Source organism: Petaurus breviceps, unplaced genomic scaffold, assembly GCF_028583685.1.
Source record: "Petaurus breviceps papuanus isolate PSGF00001 unplaced genomic scaffold, PetGlider_PUasm1.0 90925, whole genome shotgun sequence".
Taxonomy (NCBI): Eukaryota; Metazoa; Chordata; class Mammalia; order Diprotodontia; family Petauridae; genus Petaurus; species Petaurus breviceps.
The window spans coordinates 24,931,223-24,952,800 of NW_027187380.1; the positions used below are offsets into that span (position 1 = coordinate 24,931,223).

The following is a 21,578-nucleotide window of genomic DNA, read 5'->3' on the forward strand; positions in this document are numbered from 1 at the left end:
TGAACATTCTTCTGTTCTATATATTAAAATACTTCATTTCTGTTATCATTACTTTTTTGCATCACTATTAATAACCCTATATCCTCCTGATATCCTCCCCCTGGTGAAAAATAAAGCATCCTCATAACAAATACGCTGCATTTAAATCTTTCAAAGTTGTTTTTCTTTGGTGTTGATATCACACTTTCTGCTCACCTCACCCAGCAGTTCATACTGTCTTTCTGGCTTTCTCTGTATCTCTTTTTTCATCTTACAAAGGTATAGCAATAATATTCCATTGAATTCATAAATCATAATTTGTTAATTCATTGCCAACTGCATACTTTCTTATTTTCCAATGCTTTGGTACAACAACAACAAAAATGCTTCTGTGAATATCTTCCTTCTTTTATACTTTTGGGTTATGAGCTTAATAGTAGTATCACCAAATAAAAGGATATGAATAGTTTAGTAACTTTTTGGGTATAGTTTCAAATTGCTTTCCAGAATGGCTGATACAAGGAATAGTTTCACCAACAAGATATTAGTTTTATTGGATATTCCCACATAGCCTACAATAATTGCCATTTTCCATTTTTTCATCTTTGACAGTTTGGTGGGTGTGAGTCAGAACATCAAAGTTATTTTAATTTACAATTCTCTTACCTATTTAGAATAGTTCCTTCGTGTGGTTGTTGATAATATGCTTTTCTTCTTTTGAGAACTGATTGTTCCTAACTTTTTAACCTGTATCTGATAGGGAAATGACTTTTGTTCATTTTTATTTGAATCAATTCTCCAGATATTTTGGATATCAGACTTTATCAGAGAAACTTGTTTTGTTTTGATTGTTGATTTATTTTCCAGTTCTCTTCTAATTGTCATATTGGTTTTCAATATTATATGATCAAAATTGTGCTTTTTAATCCCTCTGGTCCTATCTATAGTGGATAGTGTGCTGGGCTTGGATACAGGAAGACTGAGTTTAAATCTAGGCTTAGTTACTTTGGCAAGTAACTTAACATTTGCCTGCCTCAGTTTCCACAGCTGTAAAATGGAAATAATAAATTATATGATATTTGTAAAACACTTATTACAGTGCCTGGCACATATTAGGTACTATGTAAATGTTATCTATTAATACTTTTCCCCCAATAAATTTTAGTTCAGTTTTTAGGATTAAAAAAAAACCCAGAGGGGTGGCCAGGTGGCACAGTGAGTAAGTGCTGGCCCCAGCATCGGGAGACCCGGGATCAGTTCTGGCCTCAGATACTTGGCACCCACACAAAATAACTGGACGTGTAACCTTGAGCATGTTGCTTAACCCCAATTGCTTTTAAAAATATATAAATCAAAATAAACCAGAGCATCATATAATCTTCAAAATGAAGTAATATTGCTTTTTCTTTCCCTATGCTTAACTTAACTTCTTTTTCTTCTTATTGTTTTATAAAGAGCAAGTATAATTTCTAGAACTATACTGAATAATAGTGCTGATAAAGAACATTCTTGCTTTACCCCTGATTTTTTTGTAAAGGTCTCTAACATTTCTCCATTACATAAAATAATGATTCTTAGTTTTAGATAATTATGACTTAGAATTGTAAAGTAAGGTCTACTTGTTCCTATGCTATTTAATATTTTAAATTAAAATAGATGTATTTTGCAGAAAAACCTTTATCTTGTCTATTGACATAATTGCATGCTTTTTATATTTTTTGGTTATTATGTTGTATTTGGTTTATTATATTTATGGTTTTCTTAGTATTGAATCAACCCTGAATTCCTTGTAAAAATCCAATCTGGTCATAGTATATTGTTTTTTTAAAAATGTATTACTGTAGCCTTCCCCCCCATATTGAATTAATATTTTTGTATCTGTGTTCATTGTAGATATTGTTCTATAGTGTTTTTTTTCTCTATTTTCTATTTGTCTGGCTTAGGTATCAAGATCACTGTTATATCATGAAAGGAATTTTATAGGATCCCTCCTTTTTATGGTTTTGCTAAAAGTTCACATAATATTAGAATTAATTTTGAGTGTTTTTTTTTTTAAGATTCACTAGTACAACCAACTGATCTTGGAGTATTTTCTTCTTTGAGAGTCTAAATATGCCTTATTTTAATTTTCTGAGATTAGATTATTTAAATCTTCCTTTTCTTTTATTTTTAATATGGATATTTTATATTTTTGTTACTACCCATCATTTTTTTTCATCATTTTTGGGGCATAAATTGGGTAAAATAGAAGCAGCTACTTAGTATATTGGATGGTGTGCTGGCCTTGGATTCAGAAAGTTCTCAGTTCAGATACTGACATTTACAATTATTAGCTGTGTGGCTCAGCAAGTCACTTACCTGCTCTGTGTTTCAGTTTCCACATCAATACAATGAGAGGGTTGAATTTGGTCTTTAAGGCTTCTTGTAGCTCTAAATCTTTGATCCTATGAAAAGAATTTTTAACATTTCCCTTTGCTTTTTTATTTTTTATATATTCTTTTTTTTTCATTTTTGATGTTAGCAATTTGGTTTTCATTTATTTCTCAGACAAGTTAATAATTAATCTATTTTATTATTGCACTCCCAGCTCATAGAACTCTTACTCTCTCTCTCTCTCTCTCTCTCTCTCTCTCTCTCTCTCTCTCTCTCTCTCTCTCTCTCTCTCTCTCGTATGTTGTTCCATTTGTCATTTCCTTTGATTAAATTATTTATTTCTCCTCTGTTTTGTTCTTTGATGCAATATTTAAATAATTTATTCCCACTTCAACTGGAGTCTCCCACCCCCACTCCCCAGGTCACTCATTGGTTGTAATTTTGTTACATTGTAGTTTGTAAAGAGTTATTATTTTTTAAAATTTCTTTTTCAGGTTTTTATGCCTAGCTTATGGTCAATTTCTATAAAGGTACTATGAATTGCTGAGCATTATGCACACTTCTATTCCTATTTAGTAATTACTGGAGATCTAACATTTTCAACTTTTTAAAAGTTCTGTGAAAGTCCCTAACTTCTTTCTTATCTTTTTGTTAGCATTGTCTAGGTCTAAAATGGAGTACACAGTGAGATCCCCAAATATTATAGCTTTGCCAACTGTTTCTCGCTTTAGTTACAATCCTTTAAGTACTTAGATGCCATGCTATTCAGTGCATGTACACACATGCACATATATAATTTGAAATTATTTCATTTTCTATGAATTACATTTAAGAATATTATATTTTCTCTGTCTCTTTTAACCATATCTATTTTCACTATTGTCTTATCTGAGGTCATGATTGCTATTCATATTTTTTTTGCGTTTGACTAAACACAAAAAATTCAGCTTCTTCCCCTCATTTTAACTCTGTGAATCTTTATTTCACATGTGCTTCTTGTAAACAACATGATGTTAATGCTATTTTCATTTCCATTCTGCTAGCCTCTTTTTTTGCATGTAAGTTCATCCCATCAGTAAGTTATGATGGTTAATTTTTTATTACTCTCCATCACATTGTTATACTTTTCCCCCCTCATTCTTTGCCCGTCCCCTTCTTTGAAGAGAGTAAGATGGTGAGATAGTTATGTGATCAGCACATGATCTGTAATTAAAACATTCTATTTCTACTTCTTTCTCTTTTTTTTTCCCTGTAATCCAGATGCCAATCACTAATTCTTATCTTTATGATCTATTGTCCACTTTTGTTCAGGCCCCTATTACATTATACCTAGATGACTGAAGGACCTCCTAATTGGTTTCCCTATAGTCAGATCTCTCCCTTTTCCATTCCATACTCCATATAGTTGCTAAAAAGTTTTTCCTTAAGTTCTTATTTGACCATAGCATTCTCCAACTCAATAAATTCCAGCAATTTCTTCTTGCCTCTTGAGTAAAAGACAACTCCTTTCTTTAGCTTTTGAAACTTTTTACTCCCTGTCCCCAAACCATCTTTCCAGCCTCATTATACTTTATTCTCTTTCCTGCACTTTTCAATCCACCTAAACTGTCTTTCTGTTCTTGAAATGTAGTAGTCCGTTGTATCTGTTTTCCTTGTACTGGCAATCCCCTATGCTGAGAATGTTACCTTTTGCTCATTTCTACCTCATAAGACCCTTGTCTTTATTCAAGATACAGTTCAAACACCAACTTCCACATGAAGTCTTTACTAATCCAATTGCTAGTGCTTTTATTGGTAAATACTTAACAACAGGCCACCTGGTCACAATGTAATCTTGACATACTTTCAGTCTGCATTATTAACATTTTCTCTATCATTTTCTTTAATCTAGACAATAAAATAACATCAACAACAAACTAAGTCCTTATTTGTAGCTTTTGCCAATTTCTGAGGTGTAAATGCTCACACTGAAAATGTAACAGCTCTCTATACCTCTGTAGATAACTCTAACCTTATATTTATTTATATTTATTATCTCTATATGTATAATACTGACATATGTGGTATACATAATATACATAAATATATTATACATGTATGTATACTTATCTTCCCAATGCAATGTAAGCTCTCTGAGAGTTGATTGTTTCATTCTTTGAATTTGTATCTATACTTCCTAGACCGGTGCTTCACAAAGAGTAAGTTATTAATAAATGCTAATTGGTTGATTGATCTTGCTTTTGGCTGAGAATGAACAGTATATGTTCATTAACTGAAAGTAAAACATTTGGACTCCTCAAACCTGCTGACACTCTTCTCACTTGCCAACTTTGATTGAGTGTTTGATGTCTCTTGTTTTTAGGATTTCCATTAATATCTTCAGTGTATGAAACATGAAAACTGAAGCACAGCTCCTATAGGAAACTTGGGGCTTTTAGACAATGGTCTCTTTATCACAAAGTCCTATCTTGTTCTTGAGTTATATGGGCCAAAAAAAAAATCCACTGTGGGAGCAGATAGGTGGGTGTGAGTCTGAGGCAAGGAGAAGAGGTGGGGGAAGCAGAGAACCTAATTGCAGTGTAAAAAGATCTTCTAAGTAAAGCACCTGACAGTGTATTTACAGCTATGCTTTTTCAGGTACTGAAGGGAATCTTCTTCCAGTCAGCCTTGTTAAATGTGATGTAATACATTTGAGACATGGTACTTATTTTCGATTTGTGAACTGGTTATAGCATTGATAGGGGTCCCAGCTTATTAACATATAAAGTTCAGTGGTCGGTACTTATTACTGAATTGAATTGAGCTCCCTGGGAGAAGGCAAGTCTTCAGATGCATTCTGTGTTTTTTTTTGAAACTAGTGTGCATGTGTGTGAGTTGGTGGGGTCGGGGGAGACTATTCGGTCAGCAAAATGTTAAGAGTAAGCATGAACAATAAATTCTTTTGTTACAAGGCCAAAGCATATGATCTAATAGTTGATAGAAGGGACAGCCAGGTGGTGTAGTGGATAGAGCACTGGGCTTGGAATTAGGAAGACTCATCTTCCTGAGTTCTAATCCGGGCTCAGACACAGCTTTGTGACTCTGGACAGTTCACTTAAATATTTTTACTTCTGTTTCCTCATCAGTAATATGAGAATTACAATAATTCCTATGACACTTTCCTCTCAGAATTGCTGTGAGGGCCAAATATGGTATATGAATTGGTTTGCAAATTTTAGAGTACCATATTAATATCAGTTATTATTTTTATTGATAGTATTTGTTCTTGTTTTAATTCTGTTAGATCCTTTCTCTCCTTCAAGATTTTAGGAATAAAATCTTTATCCATAATGAGGGTCAAAACATTTGTTAGATTTTTCTGACTAACTATGCCAGGCTTTTATTTAGTAGTAGAGGTAATATATTTTGAGATAGTGGAGCATTTACTTTATTAACAAGTGCTAACATTGGCAATATATCATATCTTATCAGACATCTCAACTAATTGTGCTATTGTGATTTATAAATAAAATTGTTATATGAATAATCTACTTTGCTAAATAGGAAATTCCTTCCCTTATCCTTCAATAAGTTGAATAGAAAGTTTTGTGAACAATACTGAGTAAAATGAAAATTTTATTTTTTATTTGTTTAGTATTTATTTTTCTCCAGTTACATGTAAAAACAATTTTTAACATTCATTTTGAAAATTTTGAATTCCAAATTTTCTCCCTTCCTCCCTTATTACCTCTCCTCATTGAGAAGGCAAGCAGTTCAATTTAGATTATACATATATAGTCATGCAAATAGTCATTTTGTGAAAGAAAACATAGACCAAAAACAAAACAAAATAAAAAACTAAACCTCAAGAAAAGTAAGGTAAAAAAAAAGTATGTTTCCATCTGTATTCAGACACTGTCAGTTCTTTCTCTGGGGATGGATAGCATTTTTTGTCACAAGTCCTTCAAAATTGTCTTTAACAGTTATATTGCTGAGGATAGCTAAATCACTTACAGATGATTATCTTGCAATATTGCTGTTACTTTGCACACCATACATTTCACTTTGCATCAGCTCATGTAAGTCTTTCCAGGCTTTTCTGAGAGTATCCTGCTCATCAAAATTTTTGTATTGGCAGGATGTCAACGTATTTTTGTTTGTAGAGTGAGGGTGTTCTCAAACTGTTTCACCCCAGCATAAGATTTAGGATGTTTTCATACTATTAAATTCAGTCTTGGAAGCAAAAGTATTTTATAGGATGCTTTTCAATAATCTGCTTTTAACCTATGATAGACATTTTATAACTTCAATGAATATCATAAACCAGCAAAAATAACTGGTCACAGTGTAGTTGATTTCATTTTATAACACACTTTCAAGGGATATATTAAACAGCTGGGTAGCTATTATTGTTGGGAGGAATTATTGTATTAAACTAATCAAACTCTCTAATAAAAGGGATATGTCCTAGATTTAAAATTTGAAATCCTTTCATTAGGAGCAGTACAAGCAGCTATGCACATTTTGGTAGAGCTTAATCATGGTTGATGGCTCACTTTTATCATTTTCCTCCCATTTGTATAATTGCTTGTGTTCACCTCTTCTTTGGGTTGTTTTGCTGAATTTTACTATAGGTATCCTTTTCTTTACAGAATGGATGTGTTTCATTTCACTTAATAATTAAAGCAACTTTTATTTTCCCAGTGACTTATATAACACAGTCAGATATTCCTCCCTGTTGACTGAGTAGGAAAGAGTTAAAACTTCTGGGGCATGATGGATTTTGTAGTGTTTTTGCAAACACTTTGTAATACTTTGAAACACACCACTTGTAGCAACTCTCCTTCCCTTCCCTCCTCCTCATCTATTACCTGTTCTTTTCTTACATACTTTTCTCTAGTTTACAGGAGTTTTTCTCATCCTTGAGAATTCCTCAACTACACACTTACAGGTTATTAGGCTTAATTTCACACCTATTCTTTTGCTTTTTGTATTTATGTCAAACATCACTATTTGAGTCCATTTCTAAAACTTGAAATTATTTCACTTAATGTCTTCAAAATTGGGGTCTCGGGTTCAATAAAATAAACTACCTATCTAACTAAAAAACAGTTCTCTAAGGTAATATTTTATAAAATGTATTGCCTAAAAATAGCAGCTCCCTCTGTTGAGCAATTTCCCTTCAACTCATGCTAAAGGTGGGATGGAGCATTATTTTTAATTCCAAATTATTTCAGGCTTTTTCCTCCTCAGGTAGACTCTAAAACTACTTGGTAGAATACAAAGCTGTTTTTGAACCATTCTAATTCCAAACCAAGCTACCCATCCAAGATAATTCCCTCTTTGCCATTAAGGAGTTCATTTTGAACATGGAAAACAAAAAATAATTCTCTTCATGTTAATTATAATTCTATTAGCATCTTTCTGTCACAGTATAAACTTGGTATAAAATCAGATGACCCCCTGTGACATTTTGCTTCATACAGAATGAAGTTACTTCTCTCTAACCTTACTTATATGCCCCACCTGCTTACTAACCTTATCAGTTTAAGTTCTTTTGTTTTAGACCATTAATTCTATTTTACCAGAAGAAAAACAGCATAAAAGTAATATGTCCCAGAGTTCTAAAGAGATATCATCATGCTGTTTTATTCCTTGAAGAAAACGTGATTAAGCAGAAACTTCATTTTTAATTTTATTCTTTTTGCATTTTTTGTGTTTTGAGGGTGTGAACAGATTTTCAATTCAACTCTCATTGCTTTTCACTGACTATTTTTATTTTAATTAATTTTTTTTATTTCCACCTTTATAAGAACCTCATTTTGTCTTGCTAATAAGTACTTTTAAAATTTATCAGCTCATGATTTGTACTAAAAGTTAAAGGTATAAAAAGGAGTAAGGATCAAACTGATTCTTCATGGCTATGTAGGATTTCCTGAAATTAAGTTAAATATTTTTTAAGTAACTATGATTTTTAATTCAAAATAAGTACATCTTATAAATCCCATTTATTAACCATTATGCTACCAGATAAACTTTTCTAATTGGCCATATTTTCTGAGAATACATGTGATAAAGTAGTTACTTTACAATTGGAATCATTCCCACTTCTATCCTTATGTGCTGCCAACATCCATCCATTTAAAGCAGTTATAGTAAATTACAAGAAAAGATTGGAATGGTGAGACTTTTTTTTCCCTGGTGATTTAATCAGAAAATTTTTAGGATTTTCAGAATTGTCTTACACATTGCCACTATTGGTCCAATGAAGGTTGTTACTGGAAGATTTCTTAACCTGCACTTCATATATTTCAAAAAAGTATGCCTTGCTTCGTTTGTTACCTGCTCTGACATCATCTGAATTTCATTAAATTCTAGTACTTACAAAGAGTTGACCTCACAGATAGGTAGAATAGGTGGCTACTTAGATGTTGGGTTTGATGGATGTAAGACAAGACTCCGTCACCCTACTCCCTGAAAAAAAAAAACAGTTCATTAATGTATGAAATTCTGCTATTACTGATTTGTTCCTTTGTGGTAATTGTTGTCCTTTCCAGGCAGTTAGTCTTATGAAAAGTTTAGATTATTAAATTTTTCTTTATATTTGCCTTTGAAATATATTGTGAGATTTAAACATTGTGTTTTCCTTATGTTGTTAAAATTATTTTATACTCTCTAAGGTCACAAAGAAGTGTATTGTAGAGAGATAAGAGCATTGAGTGTAGTCTTGGTCTTAGGAGAGTAGGTTTCAGTCTCTGCTATGTAGCTACCTTGCCATGTGAATCATAGCAAGTCATATCTCCTGTTTATAATTTGGAGATTGGACCACATGATCTTTGATCTTTCTAGCCCATGAGTCTGGAATGGACAATGAGAGGAGAAATATGTTAAGTATGTGGTAGGTAGATAGGGAGGATGCTAGCCTCAATTAAAAAAAACTTGCAGTAGATTATGTGAACATGAATAATAGCTGATTTATAAACACTTTCTCAAAATTACATTACTACCTGTGAATAATTATAATAACAATAATAATAATGATAAAATAGCATTTAGAATTTTAGATAGTATTTAGTATGTGCCACATACTGTGCTAAGTGCTTTACAAGTATCTCATATGATTCTCACAACAATCCTGTGAGACTTATTTTTCATTTGAGGAAACTAAGCCAGCAGAAGCTAAATGATTTGCTCATGGTCAAACCTAAGTATCTGAGGCCCAGTTTGAACTCAGTTATTCCTGAAATAGAATATGAATGACTCTATCTATTGTGCTACCTTGCTGTGATTGTGATGTTGCTAAAACATTTACTTAAAATAGGTTTTTCCATTAAACCTTGAATTCATGGTAGTAAGCCCAGATCATTTGTAAGTAGAAGTAGGGTTATTAGTAATGGCATAATTGAATCAGTGTTGTTTTCTACATAAAACTTCAAAAGTTACAATTAGGACTCCACAAAATTTTGAAAATAAAGCAGGGAAACTAAATAAAACATTTATTTCAGGTCAAGATACATTGCTGATTTTGAGCATTTTTGGGTCTTATTATCTGTTGGGACTTTTAATAAAAAAGACCAAGTAATGTGCCCTGGAACATAAAGACTTTCAGTTAGAGGCTATACAGGGGAATTGAAGTAACAGAAAAAGGGCTAGATTAAACCCCAAGTCCCACTTCAATCTTTGTCACTTAGCTTATCTGAGCCTGTTTCTTCATCTATAAAAAAGGGGATGATTCTTCAATTCTGTATTTTATTAAGATAAAATCAGATGTATATGAAAATGCTTTGTAACCTTAAAATTCCATATTAATACCAGCTATTAATACCTATTATCTCATGATACTCATTTTTTTCCTATGGAGTTCAGATAAAAATGGTCCTGCAACAAGTTGCTTAACTACTAGTTTTTGATATTTAATGTCTGGTCAACTCTTATACAGGTAGATAAAATAACTTTGTAATAGAGTTGTATAAAAGTATTGGAATGCAAACTTTTCTTCTGTAAAACTCATTCCTGCAAACGTCTTTGGGTGGCAGTTCCTATAGCAATTAGGATATGAAGGATCCATTCTTCTTTGTCCTATTCCCACATGGTTTTCATTTCTTCTATTAGGTGTCTATATTTTGAAAGCTTTTTGGTCTTCTTAGCTTAGAAATTAGGGAGTATTTGGTATGGTGATATTTATGAAAAACATTATTCTTTAAAAATTTATGCATTTTGGGGGCACCAAGCTAGGTGTTCTCTATCCTAGAAGGCAGGACATGAAGTCCTGTGCTCTGGGGTTCCACCCTCTCCGGAGCCCTCCAGGTGATGCAGACCCCCTCAGGCCCCTTACACAGGTGAGGGGAGAGACCCCGGTGGGGTGCTGTGGGTCTGGTCCAGCTGACAGTCACCAGCCCATCTCAGCCTTCCCTCCTGCCCAGATCATTCTTAACTCCATGCACCGCTACCAGCCCTGATTCCATGTGGTGTTTGTGGACCCCCGAAAGGACAGTGAGCACTATGCACAGGAGAATTTCAAGTCCTTCATCTTCTCTGAGACTCAGTTCATGGCTGTGACAGCCTATCAGAACCACAGTGTCACCCAGCTAAAGATCGCTAGCAACCCCTTTGCCAAAGGCTTCCAAGAGTGTGACCCAGACACCTGCCCTAGGGCCCCACTGAGGCCAGTGCTCAGCCCCATGCTCCAAAGCAGCCAAAGCAGCCAGGCCCCACTGCTGAAGGAGGCCCGGGAAGAGCCAGACCTGGACAAAGCTGGCCCCAATTCTCCACTTCTGTCTCCAGGACCACCTCCCAGCTCCATCAATGGGCCATCCAATGGGCTCTGTGCTGTCCAGAGAGCTCTCTGGGTCCCCCTGGATTGGTGCTGCCCACTTGCCCCCAAAGGTCCTTCTGGACCCCACTGGCTACAGGTCCATCTCCTACCAGTGCCCATACGTGGGTCCTCAGCCAGGGCCTGCTCAGCCCCCTACCCTCTCCCTGATGCCAAGGTGGTGGGGAGCCAGGGAGCCCTTCAAATCCAGCCTCCTCAAAGTGTCCTGGCCCTCCTGGCAAGCAACCAGGATCAAGAGTAAGCATCCAGTGTGGGCAGAGCCAAGGAGCTCACTGCAGGGCTGGGGAGTGAACAGCCCTGGCCAGATGACTTCCAGCAGGATCCCAGCCCCCCTCTCCTATCAGCAGAACCCCCCACCCCATGACTCAACTTCTTCCTACCTGGTTTGAACCTACCCTTGCAACTTCCTGTCTTGTGGTGTGGGGCAAGTCACTCTCTTTCTAGCCCCTTGGACCCATTTTACAGATGAGGAAACTGAGGCTTCATGTCCTAAGGAAAAGGAAGTGACCTAGACATATCCACTCACAACTTCCCTCCCCAATTCCTAGCCTCCTAGCCACACCTTAGTCCCTATCTAGGCCAGAGACATTACGAAGCTTCCCCAAAAGCTGGGATGGGGGACAGCAGGGAGATGAGGGTGGTCCTAAACCCAGGAAACCTGACTTTCAATCTGTTGGCATTTCTACTGACTGCTTGGGTGCCTTATCCACCCACCTGTGGGTAGTCACATGGGGGTGGGGGAAGAGGCTCCTCCTTCTCAAGCCCCCTGGAATTTAATGCTGAAGTAAATGACCATTATCTTCAGCTTTGCTCCGTAAGCCTTCCTGGGACCTGTGCCTCTATGTCCTCTCCCGACAGCCTGCACCCCAACCCCTACCTCCTCTTCCCCCACCACACACATCCAGGTCAAAGGGAAAAACAGCAGTGACCCACCCTACGTGCTTCAAGAGGGAGGCCCGTAGGGGCAGAGGTCATGTTCAGACAGCATGTTTGACCTCCCAGGAATGCCCCAAACTGTCTTTGGGCCAGTGGATAAAAGCCATCAGAGCTTGGCATACTGTGCCCCTGACAAAGCAACATTTTCCCAAGTCTGGGGATTAGAGTTGGGCTTTGGGGTTGTCCAACCATTCACACCTCCCCTATTCTGAGCTCAACTGGTTTGGGGAGGACCCTGGCCAGGCCAGAGGGGACATAGGCCTCAGGAACCCAGCAACTGGGGGGTGGGACTCATGTCTCTGTTCCTTCCCTTGGACATTAAAGAATTAGCATGAAAAAAAACCCACGAAAATAAAAATTTGTGGGTTTTATGGCTGGTCAGTTGTGGCGGATAGTTCTGTTATTTTACCTAGGAACTAGGTAATTGATAAAAATTACTGGGAAAATTGGAAGGCAATTTGACAGAAATAAGACTGGACCAACATCTTACACCACATTCCACAATGAATTCAAGATGGATATATTACTTGAATAGTAAAGATTATTCTATTAAAAATTAGAAGAGAAAAGATCATATAGCATTCAAAGATATAGGAGATTAATTTTTAACCAAACAATGGGAAGAGGCAATTATAAAAGACAAAATAGATAATTTTGATTACATGAAACTGAAACCCTTCCCCCCACCCTTTTTTTCCTTTTTTGGAGGGGCGGAAGGCTAGGCAATTGGGGTTAAGTGACTTGCCCAGGGTCACACAGCTAGTAAGTGTTAAGTGTCTGAGGCTGAATTTGAGCTCAGGTCCTCCTGATTCCAGGGCCAGTGCTCTATTCACTGTGCCACCTAGCTGCCCCAACTGAAACACTTTTTCACAATCAAAAGTAATTCACTTAGGATAATGCCAGTTGGGGAAAAATCTTTGTTTCAAATATCTCTGATAAAGTTTTGGTATCTGTAATGGAAATGCAAATTTAAAGATCTTCCCTGCCCCTAGGCTAAAGTGCACCTGGAGCCTGGTGTGGGAGGCTTGTTTTTCAGTAGATACTTTTTGATTGGCCAGTGGATCCAGAAGGTTGTTACATTCTCTGAGCCAGGAGAAGGCTATATAAACCCTGATTTGAGGCTTTGTTTTGGGGGCACTTTGAGAAGTGTTCTGTGATTTGATCTGGACTCTGGGAAGCCGTTGTTGAGAGCCCCCCTGGCTTTGAAAAACCCAGATGCTGATTTGGTATGGATGTAATGGTTGGACAGTTTGGAAACTATCTACTTGATCTGTTTCTCTGTCTTGATAATTCTGTCTGTATACTCTGAAATTCGGGGTGCTGACCTTTTCCCCCTGAACAAGGTAAACGATACATATTTGACTGATTAAAGTAAGCTTGTTAACCCATTTTGAGTTGCTTTCCTTTATCAAAGCAGATCCAAGAACCTCTGTTGGCAGACACCCTGGGGACGCGGGGGTGCTTGCTGCTACAGTATCCAAAGATACCAAATGACAACTAAAAGAAATATATAAGACCAAATTCCATTCCTCAGTACACAAGTGATCAAAGGATATGAACAAATAGTTATCGAAAGAATAATTTCAAACTACTAACAATCATATGAAAGAATTTTCCAGATCACTAATACTAAGAGAAATGAAAATCAAAACAACCCTGAAGTTTGGCTTCATACCTTAAAAACTGTCAAAGATGATAAAAGGGAATAATTAAAGTTGAAGGAAGTGAAGAAAGAAAGGCACACTAATGCATTGTGGGTAGAGCTGTGAATTAGGGTAGTCTTTCTGGATAGAAATTTGGAATGATGCAAATAAAGTGGCTAAGGCATCCATATCTTTTGATGTAGAGAGCCCACTGCTAGGCATGTGCACCAAGGAGATCACTGTCAAAAAAACAAAGTCTCAGGGGTGGCTAGGTGGCACAGTGAATAGAGCACTGGTCCTGGAGTCAGGAAGACCTGAGTTCAAATCCGGCCTCAGACACTTAACACAAAAACTAGCCGTGTGACCCTCAGCAAGTCACTTAACCCCAATTGCCCTCCAAAAAGGAAAAAAAAAACCCAAAGTCTCCTTATACATTAAAATGTTCTTAGAATTTTTGTTGTAGCAAAGAATTAGAAACAAAGTAGACATCCGTTCATTGTACAAATGTACATGAATATAGTGGAATATTGCTGTGCTTAATTAGAAATTAAGAACAAAATAAATATAGAGAAGTATGGAAAGACTTACATGAACTGATACAAATAAATAGAACTAGGAAAACAATATACACATTAACTGTCAATGTACATGGAAAGACTAAAAACCACAGAACAGTTGAAGATGAGTACTGCAAAATTGTAAAAAAAAAAGTTTGACTACAAAGTCTAATAATTGCTAGCTATACTCACAGTACAAGGTTTTGTCTTCATAGAAGAGATGATAAAGGAGTTTTTGGAATACCTCTTCTCTTTTCATTTTATAGTTGAGGAAACTGAGGTAGACAGGTTAAGTGATTTTTCTTGTGTTACTTAGGTAGCTTGTAAGTATCTGAAGCAGTATTGGAACTCAGATTTTTTTTTTTTGCTTTCTTTTTGGAGGGGGGAAAGCAGGGCAATTGGGGTTAAGTGATATGACCAAGGTCACATGGCTGGTAAGTGTTAACTGTCTGAGACCGGATATGAACTCAGGTCCTCTTGACTCCAGGGCTGGTGCTCTATTCACTGTGCCACCGAGCCACCCCCAAAAGGTCCAGTTTCTTTTTATTTTGGAGGGGGAAAGGCAAGGCAGTTGGGGTTAAGTGACTTGCCCAGTGTCACATAGCTAGTATGTCAAGCGTCTGAGGCCAGATTTGAACTCAGGTCCTCCTAACACCAGGGCTGGTGCTCTATTCACTGTGCCACCTAGCCGCTCCTACCCCTTTACACACTTAAAAGTTATTGTGGACCCCAAAGAACTTTTGTGTATGTGGATCATGTCTATCAAGATTTACCACATTAGAAATTAAAACTGATAATTTAAAAATTCATTTAAAATATCAATAAATCCATTACATGTTATTATAAGTAACATGTTTGGGCGAAATCTATTTTCTAAAACAAAGTAAATTAGAAAAGTGACATTATTTTACATTTTTGTAAGTCTATTCATGGTCTGCCTTGATATTATTGAAACTTCTTTATTCAGTCTGTTATGGTATATTCTTTTGGTTGAAGCATGTGAAAAAAAATTCAGCCTTACACAGATATACAGTTGAAAAATTAATAGGTAAATACTATTTTATTATTATGAAAATAGTTTTGATCTCTTGTACTTCTTTAAAGGGTCTTGGAGATTCCTAGGGTTCCATGGATGACTCTTCTAGAACCCCTGCACTGGAACATCATACAGAGTTCTTATGCTATGGAAGGAAGAATAACAATAGAAGAAGGAATTCTTAGGAGATAAAATCCAAGAAAAACCCAGCAATAAGACAGGACTTCAGGTTTCTATATACCAATGTAGAAAATAGAAGTAACAATTAAGATAAACTAAAGAACCTAATGGAAGGAGACATGTTTGAATTTATGTATATTGCTGGAACTTGGTGAGATGGGTCTCATGCTTTACATGTTCCTTTGGAGAAGTTCATTTTTGTTTATAAGGAGCAAGGCAGATAAAAAAGGAAAATAATATTTTAAGAAGAATTATGAGGAATCTCAGCAACCACAGAGTTAAGCATCATGAAGAGCATTTGGATGGAGATTAATGGAGTGAGAAACAAACAATATTATCATTGGAGGAGTCTACAGATTACCTGGAGAGAAATAGGAAATAAGGAATTTATTATGACCATGTAGCATGACATATATGGTGATGAGGGACTTCACTTATCTCAACATGTGTTGGAATTCTTTCTCTGCCAAAAGCAGAGTAAATAGTTACTTCATGACTTGATGAGAATTTCTTTCAATGGAGTGTAGAGGGCTAACTGGGGAAATCATATTTGAATCCAATTTTCCTTCTTTAACAAAGAGGAAATGGTTACTAAAGTGGAAATGGTGGGAATTTAGGAGTGGGTGGAAGTGACTACACCATTTTAGAATAATCTGGGACATGAATCTCAAATTATTGGAGAGCATCTTTCTAAGGGTTATTCATAATTAGCATAGGTAGGATCGCATGATCTTAAATTTTGCAGGGGAAATCAGTCTAAGAGAGAGGAGAAAGTCAAGAATGAAATCTTATTTCTCATGCTATTCTTGTTGCGGGGGAGGGAGGAAGTGGGCAATATAGAGCAGATAGGTTGATATGGAACTAGTTGAATAGTTGGACACAAAAAGATTATGCCCTATGCTGAGGGACATTTTAATCATTATTCATAGGATCATAGATTCAGAACTGGAAGATATCCCATAGGATATCTAGTCCCACATTCTCATTTTTATGGATGAAGAAACTGATCTTCAGAAAAATTAAGTGACTTGTCCAAGGTTACAAATCTACTAAATTTGAGAAGTAGGATTTATGTTCAGGTCTTATTGGAACCAGGTCTGTTCTCCCACACTGACCCACACAATGCAGGTTTATCAGATTTGCAAATGACACAGAACTGGAAGGGATAGATAATATACTGGCTGTCAGACTCAAAAATGGAAAAGATCTTGGCTTGCTGGAATGTGAAACTGAATTTAAGAAGATGGAAACCTGCAAGTCTCATACTTTGATTCACAAAATCAGTTTTACAGATAGTAGATGAGAGTCATAACTAGATTGAAGTTCATTGGGAAAAGATCAGAGAGTTTTAGTAGACTGTGTGTTTCATATGGTCAGTAATGATTAATTAGTGCATTAGGAGAGGCATAGTATTCAAGACATAAAGCAGTTGTAGTCCCTCTCTACTTTGTTCTGATCAGAACACATCTGGGCTGCCATGTGCAGTTTTGAGAACCATGTTTTAGGAAGGATGTTGGCAAATTGGAGAGCATCTAGAATACAGATACAAAGATGTTGAAAAGTATCAAGATCATGTCAAATAAGAATCAGCTTAAGGAACTTGGACTATTCAACTCAGAGAAAGGAACACTTAGAGAAAATGTGGCAGTATGTCCATTATTTTTTTTTTCTGTTTTCAAGTATTTGAAAAGAAAAGGAATTAGGGTTGAGGTGTTTTGTTTTGTTTGTTTTCTTTTCTTTGCTTCTGTAAAAACCAACTAAGAGCCATGGATGAAAGTTATAGAAAGACTTAGGGTGGTTGTAAGGAAAGACTTCCTAAAAATGAGATCTATTCAGAAGTAGAATGTGTTGCCTCAAGGAGTGAGCTCTCTCTTGATACAGGGCTTCCAACAAAAGCTGGGTCATGGCTTGGAATGTTGTAGATGGAATTTCATTGATTTAGAGATGACCTCTAAAGTTCTTTCTAACTCTGTGATTCTGCTTTGTAGTAAATATTTTGTTTTCAATTGTTTTTTTTTCAATTGTATCCAACTTTTTGTGACCCCATTTGCTGTCTTTTTTTTTGTTTTTGGCAAAGACACTGGAGTGGTTTGTCATTTCCTTCTCCAGTTCATTTTTTCAGATGAGGAAACTGAGGGAAATGGGGTTAAGTTACTTGCCCAGTCACACAGCTAGTAAGTGTCTGTGGCCAGATTTAAACTCAGTAGGAAGATGAGTCTTCTTGACTCCTGGCTTAGTCTGTGGTCTTAGTCAACTTTACTACCTAAAGGGACAAATAACAGAAACAATGAAATATAAAATTGTATCTTATGTAGACTGCATGTTTTTATGTTTTTTAGTTATTTTAATTCTAAGCTTAATGAACACCAAATATAATGAGTATTTTCCACAACAGTAAGAGAGAGCAGAACAGAAAAAGAAGATTGCACATGAAAGGGCAAATTATATATGGCTTACTTTCCCTTTTAAGTATATAACCAATTCACATGCAATTTTTAGACCTTATCATATTTATATTATATTATATCAATATTATATTAATATACAATTATACATAAATATACATTTATAGTATATTTATATACAATACACCTTATTTAGATGCTTATCTCTTTTCTTTTGTCTTTCATTCTGTTATCTACTGTGCATTGAAAAAAAATTGCTTCCATGACCCTTTCATACTATTCCTTCTCCCCAACTCTCACTCTATTAAAAAAAAATAAAGAAAATCCTCATAACAAATATATGTATAGTAAAGCAAAAACTTTCCTACCAAGGCTATGTCTGAAAATGTGTGTATTTAGACTATGTTTGCACTTTGTATAGGATAAGCCCCTTTCAAATGTGAGTGAATTATTACTGACCCTATAAAGGAAGTAATACTATGAGTAGGCTACTTTGTACCAGGTAAACTATGTGAGTAACTTATTAGTACAGACTCCTGAGCAGCTAGCAGAAACCCTGAACTTGCCCTCAGGGCATAAAATTCCCATGTGCTTCTCCCACCCCCCCCCACTCATTTGCATTAACTAATAGAAAAGATTTAGATTTTTTTTAATGGGGGAACTCAACCCCAGATTTGTTCTTATTGAACATTGCCTTATTATGGCCTCATTTACAGAGATGAAGATTAATGAAAATGCACTTGATAGTCACCCTAATTTAGTATGAGGTCTCATCCACGAGATGCTGTTCTTCACTAGAAAACCTGCCAAAAGGAAAGACTTTTAGGATGACAGCTCTCCACTGTCTTTCCTGTGTGCTGTCATGCCTCAGGGCTGAACTGTGGTAACTCTTACAAGTCTTAGGTGATGGTCACCGCTCTCTGGAAAAGCATATCAGTGTGCTGTCTCTGGATTATAGTTGAGCCTGAATCTGAAAGTGGTGAAGACTGTAGCTGCCTGGCAGGGATCAAGGCTAGGGTTCCCCTTGGAGCAATTTGCTTAGTACCGTGTTTCCCCGATAATAAGCCCTCCCCCGAAAATAAGCCCTATTGAGATTGCTACTGTAGTGAAGGTGATCCCCTGTGCTACACGCTACATTACGGTACCCTCTGTATGCACCGTCCCCCCCCCCCCGTGAGACGCACGCCACGCTCTGAGCTGCATCCAATCAGAGCTGCAGCAGTGAGCGCGTCATCCTGTTCTTCCCCAGTGATTTGCTTGCTGGCGCCATTGAGAACAGTGCCGCGGAGGAGAGCTGAGGCAGGACAACATAAGCCCTCCCCTGAAAATAAGCCCTCTGGTGTTTTTCTTTCCAAAAATATAATAAGACAGTGTCTTATTATCAGGGAAACATGGTAGGAGCACTATGCCCTCTGAAAAGAAGATCCCACCTAATGACAGAGCAACCTGTCCAGCACAGAGCCAGGCACAGTGAGCAAGAGTACAAGGGCATCATGGGAAGGAAAAAATTCTTGAGGTGTTTCTTCGAGGCATGATATAGTTTGGTCACATATGTTCTCTACATGTGTGTCTCATTACCATTGTACTATATTTATTTCTGTCTTTTTCATTGACATTGTGTATTTATGGGAGGCTATACCCCAGGTTTATGGGAGGGGGAAATGTTTTGTTTCTATTGTTTTTATTACGGCACCTTAATAAATGATTTTACTTTGAGTTAATTGTGTGAGTTGACTTACTTTTAAGCACATCATAGGAGGCTTGTGAATTGTACTGTTAGAAGCTGGGTCCTTGCAGGTAACCCTTGAACCTGAAAGTATAACCGCTGCCCCCTGGGGATCCTAACTCACAAGATGTGAATGCAAGTTGAGGTAGTATCCCAGAGGAGTGACTAGCTATGTTTTTCATTTTCTGAAACAGAGCTAGTAATTGCTCGTTTTAAAAATCCTTTCTTTGTGGTTGTTAAATTCATCCCTTATATTAATAGGGAACAATATAAAGCTGTTGATTAATCTGTTCTGATATTCTATGCAATCAAACATTTTATTTGCATAGTGGATGTTGAATTTACATGTTTATCTTAAGGTGTTTATAAAGCACATTTTTAAGGCCTAATTAAAATAAATGTAGAATATCTGTAGAACAGATCTATGACAGGATTTCCTTGTATTTTTCTAGACTTCAGTTTTTAAATCTCAAATTCACATTATGCCACTAGCAGAGGTGCTTGTTAGACTGATTTCTAACCCATGTTTAGAAGCCTCATTTTCTTTTTTTTTTTAAAAATGTATGGTTTTTAAAAATTTGTCTACTTAAAATTTTTTATTTATATTTTTTGTTTTTTCATCACTTTTATTTCCTAATATAACTTTCACCACTCAGAGAACTATTCCTTAGAACAAAGATTAAGAAAGATAAAAAATAGTTTTCATCAAAATTAACCAACATGTTTTTTATGTGTATACAGTACATGCAGAACAACAACAGTTCTCTACCTTTTCAAAAAAAGAGAGAGGCGTATTCTCATATTTCTTCCTTCAGGGTCAGGCTTGATTGTTATAATTCATGATACTCAGTTTCAAATTTTTTTTATTATTCATTCCATTCACATTGTTGGAATTTCCATTGAACTTAATTTTGCATCAATTTTTTAAATTTAATTTTGTATCTTTTCATTTTTCTCTGTATTTATTGTCTTTTAAGGTCTAGTAATATTTCATTATTCTCATGAAACACAATATGCTTGACCATTCCCCAATAAATGGGCATCTACTTTGCTTTCCATTCTTTGTTACTACAAAAAAGTACTGCAAAATAAATGTTTAGTTATATAGGGAACCTTTATTTTAATCTTTGATTTTATTGCAGCATATACCTACTTGGGGTCAAAGAGTAGGACTATTTTAATCACTTTCTCACTTGTTTTTCCAGACTAATTGGATCAATTCACAGATCCATCAACAATGTATGAAGCTGTTTAATTTAAAGAATGCTTTTCTTATGAAAGATCATGCAACAATTTTCATGCTAATTTCAATTAAAAAAACATACTTAGCTGTCATCTTATATGATATCATTGTTCATTTTTGTAATGGAAGTATTAAGGAATTTTCCTGTAATCTTCAACTAGGTATGAAGAAATTCCTGAATCAATTTGAAAGAATTATAAGGGTTTTGGATCAAGGCAATTAGCACTGCCCAGCAACCTGATTGGCTGCAATTACACCCATAAGCCCTGGGCCTATATAGAAAAAAAAAAAGCAAGCCAAACACATTTGAGGAGAATAAGTTATAGAGGAAGAACCTCGTTCTTGAGGCTGCTCTTCACCTTTTTTCTTTTACTTTTTTAGACAGTACATCAAGGGGAAAAGGGAGATTTCTATTTCCTTTTCTCACTTCTCCAGAAATGGCACCTTGCAAGAGAATCACATGAGTTTGTCCATGTCTCAGAAATATATGACAGCATCATTACAGTTATGTGTCATTTTCTCCTCTCATTCATTAACAGGGTTGAGGGAGACTGAGGGTTTAAAAAGAAAAGAAGTCAAACATTCTGGGAGTCCAATTGTGCAGTGGAGTTGAGTGAGCCAGCAAGACAGTGTGGCACATGGAACTGGGGTCTTCTCCAGGAAGTGGCAGATTTCAGAGGCAAGACAC

At 36.2% G+C, this 21,578-nt stretch overlaps 1 protein-coding gene and 1 pseudogene across 3 annotated transcripts in view; both read left to right on the forward strand.

Moving 5' to 3' along the window:
- The window catches only part of PRKCA (protein kinase C alpha), a 539,987-nt gene that overhangs the window by 53,277 nt on the left and 465,132 nt on the right, over positions 1-21,578 (forward strand). The gene's annotated exons all lie outside the window — the stretch shown is intronic.
- Positions 10,593-15,396, forward strand: LOC138152732 (T-box transcription factor TBX10-like; annotated as a pseudogene).